Here is a 6,042-nt window from a genome sequence, read left to right on the forward strand (position 1 = left end):
GCTTCTGAATCTTTTTCACGTCATAGAATGCTTAGTAAATAATAATATTTGTGCTGCACTCTGGGTAAACAGCCTAGACATCTTGCGGCTGGAGGTAACTGGCCTGGGGCTCTGGCTGTGCCTGGTCCTGCCCGGTAGCCCCCTGGGAGTGAGGGATGGACATTTCAGCCCACCTGTAACTTATTCCCAGCACACTGCTTGGGAACCATCAGGATTCACAGTTGACACAGTAGCAGCTTTATCTGGTGAAATAAATTGTATCCTAGGAGCTTGGGTTATGATTTTGCTTCTACTGTGATTTTTTTTTTCTTTTTCTTTTGGTGAGGAAGATTGGTCTTGCGTAACATCTGTTGCCAACATTCATCTTTCTGCTTGAGGGAGATTGGCCCTGAGCTAACATCTTGCCTATCTTCCTCTATTTAATATGTGGGACGCCGCCGCAGCATGGCTTAATGAGTGGTGTGTAGGTCTGTGCCCGGGATCTGAACCCAAGAACTCTGGGCTGCCGAAGCAGAGTGCGAGAACTTAACTACTACGCCACTGGGCTGGCCCCCTACTGTGATTTCATCACGTGCATAGAACCTCCTTTTGTCTGAATTGTCTTATCTTTAACCTAGACACAATATAATACTTGTCTTATTACTAGCTATTAGGCATGTTGAGAAAATAAATTGTGTGAACTCTTTGAGTACCTTGAAAGTAAGACCCTATCTGATACGATGGGCTCACATAACTTTGGAAGTCATTTTGTGTATCCTCCTGTGCTCACTCCATCTCGATTGTACAGAGTAGATGAAAACATCACAGATGGGCTTGGTTTTTTTGAATTCATTAATTTGCTTTCATTGCTTTTTTGGCTTACTAAGAACTTTGTATTCGGGTCCTGTCTAAGGTGCAGATGGTTATGCATTCAAAACACCTTATTGTCATAATAGCACCCGTTTAAAACAGTCAATACACTGCTCTCAGTTTCACCGTTTTCAGCATTATTGATTTGGTCCCTGAGGAGAAGGTGATGCTCTTCCCCTGATACTCTGGGTCTGATCTTCCAGGAGTCTCCATCCACCTCGTACTTTTCCCAGGTTACTAAGGAGGGAGGACTTGCCAAATGAACATTCACGGCCAGTGAGGGAGAGCATGGGCTTTTGAGTCCGACAGATCTGAGTGTGAATTTCCATTCTTCCCCTCAGAAGCCCTGCACCCTCGAGCCCTTCTCTTTGTGGCTCTGAGACTGGGTTTCTTCCTATGTAAAATGTAGCCAGTAGTGACTATAGGGCTTGTGTGTTGTTGTGAAGATTGCAAGTGAACTATCTACAGGGACCAGCAAATAGTGGCTGCACAACAATGTGTATCTATAATTATCATTACAGATAATTTTTTAGTGCCATACAGAGTCAGTAGTTTTACTATACAAGAGAAATTATTATTGCTCATCTACCAAGTTTGTCGTTTCTATTTTAGGAAATCATTAATTTTGCAAAATTAGTTCTTACCAAAGAGATGTTAGGAAAGACCCTGGGAAACGTTTTTTCTTTCTTTTCTTGCCTCATCCCTCAGTCACTTTTATTTTTATTTTATTCTGCTTTTTAAAAAATTAGCATTTGGGATTATTTTCAAATTTTTTTCTGGTGATAAAAATTACACAAGCAGGTCCATGTTTCACAGGGTGACCACCTTTCAAAAATACACTACTGGATTGTTTCCAGTCCTCAGCCACGTTCCCAGTCAGTGCTCTGAGTATTATCAACAAGTTGAGAAATTTGACCTCTGTTATATCAAGAGCTACACGCTTGATTTCTTTTCTTGATGCCCCTGGACTTTATATAAAGTTTAGAAGGGGAAGCGTCTCTCGTCCTTTGTTCGTGGCCCCCACCCTGGTACTCATGAGCTTAGGAAAGACTTTGGAAGAACTACCTGGCTGTTCCTCCTATTTCGTGCAGAGTAGGCGGCATGGCATGAGAGTGTTGGAATCACACAGAGCTGGGTTTGAACTCCATCGCTGCCACTTGCTAACCTTCATGAACTTGTGCCTCTCCAGGAAAAGTTAAGGACCCTGCTGCATTATAACACTAGCTGCGTGTGTTGCCCGCTCTGTGCCAAGCACTACCACGTGGGGGGTTTTGTTTATATTATCTCATAGCTTCCCTACAATTGAACAATGTAGGTATTGCTAAGCCCATTTATCAGATGAAGAAATTGAGACTTAGAGAGTTAATAACTTGAATTACATTCATTTTATAAAAATTCTTTAGTAATTTCTGTAAGAGAAATTTTGTGAGTGAGACAAGATTGGGAGAATCAGAATTGGACAAGAAATGCCACTTTAGATTTGCCCAGATGTCAAGGTTTCTTTTCTTAAGTAGACTAATCTTTACCGAGACTGAATAATAAGATGTTTTTACTAATGAATGGGCCGGCAGTGCTAAGACAAAACAGTGTAAATCAATAGCATAATGAAGCAATACGTGGTTTGGCTACTAACAAAATGGCTTTATATAGCTTAGTAGGTAGTTTTTATCTGTAGGTGCTTATTATATGCGTGCCTTTCAAAGCCCGTTGTAAACAAAAATGATTCCATGAGTGTAACAGAAACGAGCAACCCCCAGCTGGCCATGGCTTCCGTTCCGGATGAGAGCGCCATCATTTGTACTTAGCTGGTCTTCCCTGGTATTGACTGTTGGTTTTACAGAACTGTAAGCACAGGTGGGAAGACTTACAAAACAGACCCGGAGGTCTCTGTCAAGGCTGGAACGTGGTAGTGACAGTCTGACTTGCACTGTTTTTGGCTCTTCCTTTTCAGCTTGGCTGCAACTAGTAAGCTGGGAGGACTGTGAAAGTTAAAACAAATGGAGATTGGAGAGAAAGTAATCTTAACTTCTTCTAAGACTCTTCTTGGCAAAGGGAATTTTCTTCTGATATTTAACTGAAGAATAATTCTTCCTTTTTAACTAGTGGCTTGTGAAATTGATTCAAGTTGGTAATAGTTCACAAGCAAGTCCCAGATCTCCAGAGAGGGAATGTTATGACATTGAACAGATCTTTGAGGATGGATTGATGTCTTACTTTGGTCTTTAGCTGTCATGTGTTTATACAGATAACTGATTTTTGAGATAAGTAGAAGAGCAAATGTAAAAAGTTGCCTTAGACAATATGCATATGTAATTTTTTCTTGGAGTAGGTTTGTCTCAACTGATTGTGGTTAATTTTATCTGTGATTACCTATTAGAGGTAACAGTGGTATTTATCCTCTAATTTCAGTTATTCGTTTGATGACCTTTCTAACCAAATGCATGCTGCTTCTAACTTATTTTTGGAATGCCATCACTATATATGGTTGTTTGAAACTCAAAATATATTTCTCCATAGAAAACAATATCGCAATGATGTGTAGGGTTCCTTTCGAGTCCACACAAGTCTATTTCACCCATTATGTACCTAAAACAATGCTTTAAACACTATACTATTATTAGTAATTTTAATACTATTAGCTGATAACCTGTATGGGTTCTGTCACTGTATGACCTTGAGTCTCAGTTTCATCATCTATAAAATGAGGATATTAATAGCACTTATTTCATAGACTGGTAATAGGTTTTAAATAATTCATATAAAGCACTTATTATATTAGCTTTTATTATTGTTACTATAATGTGGCCACATTTGCAGTCAATAGATTTTTGTGAGTTGGCTTTGGAACCTAACCAACAAGTGTAATATTATTTCTTTGGGAAAAATAGGTGTCCTTTGTTTGGCAAGAAGGGAATATGGTGTCACCAGGAACATCCTTCTTGTGCTTTTCCCTTGTACCCTACCAATGTCTAGCAATAGAAGGTACTATGGTGGGTTTTGGACACTTTTTGTTCTTCCAGGATACCAAAGAAAGCTCACTGTCTTATGCATAGACGTAAAATATTTGTATGTGCAAGCAATCCTGACTTTCATAGGGTCAGCTTTCAGACCAACTATGCTTCAATGTATAAGAAACCCCATAGTTGACCTTTCATATCCTGCTTGTGTTCTTCTGTACTTCAGCTGAGGAGTGGAGGGACACCAGTGGTGAATTCACAGTGGTGAATTCCACCAGCCTGTGGTTCAGTTTTGTACACTAGCCTGTGGCTCAGTTTTGTCTGTGTCCCCAGGTTTATTTGTGCCTGTGTTTGTTGCTGCAAATATTTGAATGCTCTGTTGCATTTTGTCATGCAATTTTACACAAATGAGGGGAAAAATTAAAAATGCTGATGCTAATGCTAAGAAACATAGGTCTCATAAACTTGTTTTGTTTTGACTGAGATGGAAAGCGTTAGGCATGGCAAAGTCAGTCAAGTACTCATTGGATGAGAGTCTGTGTATTAAGGTGTGAGGGAAAAGAAAAAATGTGTTGAAATGCTTAATATACATTTTTATTTATTGTATCTGAAATGAGGGATGTGAGTGTGGGCTTTAGAGTTTTTTATTCTTTGGGAATGGAACCATCTTTACAACATGTAAACATATTTGTTATAACTTTTATATTAATACATGTTTACATTAATACATGTTTTATATTAATACATGCCCATTAATGCATTGGGCATAGAAGAAGGAAGGCTTATATAGGATAGTTTTAAAGTTTTTTTTAAAGGCTTTTTATTTTGGAAAATTTCAAACAGGAACGAAAGAGGAGAGCGTAGTACAATGAGCTCCCATGTACCCATTACTCAGCCTCAACAATTACCGACATGTTGCCAATCTTGTTTCACACTCCTTCCTCTCCCTCCTCCCCTTTTGTGCTGGAGTATTTTAAAACAAATACTACCTCATATCATTTCATCAGTTAATACCTCAGTGTTTATTTCTGAGAAATAAAGACATTAAAAAAATTTAATTGAAATGCCATTATCCTACCTAATAAAATTAGCAATAGTTCCTTAGTATCATCTAATACCCAATTAATATTCAAGCTTCCTTGATTGTCTCAAAAAAGTTTTTAAAACAGTTGATTTGTTTGAATCAGGATCTCAACCCTCATATTGCATTTGATAGTTATGTCTTGTGGGTCTCTTTTTCCTTGCCAGGTCAAAGAGGGTGCTTTTAAGTTGGGGAGTACCAGACTTCAGCAGGGTGGCCCACTCTTTGATAGCAAAGAAACCCCTAGAGTCAAACAAGCATTTTTCCCATCCGTAGACAAGGGATGACAAGCTGAGGGCATTTCCCCCCAAAATACAGTAGGTGTAACTATGGAATTGGCAATCTTCCTGTGTCCTTCCCGTTCTCATCAAATTAATCCAGAAAATTTAGAGTTAAAAACAACTTCAAACATATTACTTTATTATGTAAAGCATAGATTTGAATCATGGGTGTTAAAAAGCCACCAACAAATCAATTCTGTGCTATTTTCCTGATATCTACGTGTTAATCATCTGCTTTGGCATCTTCTTACACTAAGTATTGCCATCCCTGGGGCAAACTTATGTAGGCAAGGATTCAAGTGGCAACTACTTGAGTCATGAACTTCGAGGCCAGTTAGGCAGAAGTGAATAAAGATGATATGAATAAGTTAATGCAGATTGGCCTTAGTTCTGAGCACTGACACGTTGCTTAGCACCTTCACAAGCTGAAGTCAGTTGCAGGTGCTGAACTCTGGGGATAAAGTCTTCTAAGGTGTGGCCCTCCACTCTTTGATCTGCAGGCACAGGACTGGGTCAGGTTCTGGCGTGGCTGCCGTAGGACGCTGACCCAGCAGACCCTGCCTGTGACTTCTGTGCTACACTAGCTGTGGCCCCTGGAAGAACTTCTACTGGAAGTAGGTTACAGGAAGGACCTTAATGGAAATGTTGATATAATGACAAAGATTTAAAAAGTAAAGACGACGATAAGCTTGAGGAAATATCACTGCTGCTCAGAACCCTCCAATGGTTTCTAGTTGCTCAGAGTAAATGTCAGGGCCCTTAGAGCGGCCTCCCAGGCCACCAACCTGCCCCTCCTTTACCTCCCTGACCTTATCTCCTATTCTCCCTGTTCACTCTGCTCTAGCCACTGGCCTCCTTGACATGCCAAGAATCT

The sequence above is a fragment of the Diceros bicornis genome, chromosome 8, assembly GCF_020826845.1.
Source record: "Diceros bicornis minor isolate mBicDic1 chromosome 8, mDicBic1.mat.cur, whole genome shotgun sequence".
NCBI lineage: Eukaryota > Metazoa > Chordata > Mammalia > Perissodactyla > Rhinocerotidae > Diceros > Diceros bicornis.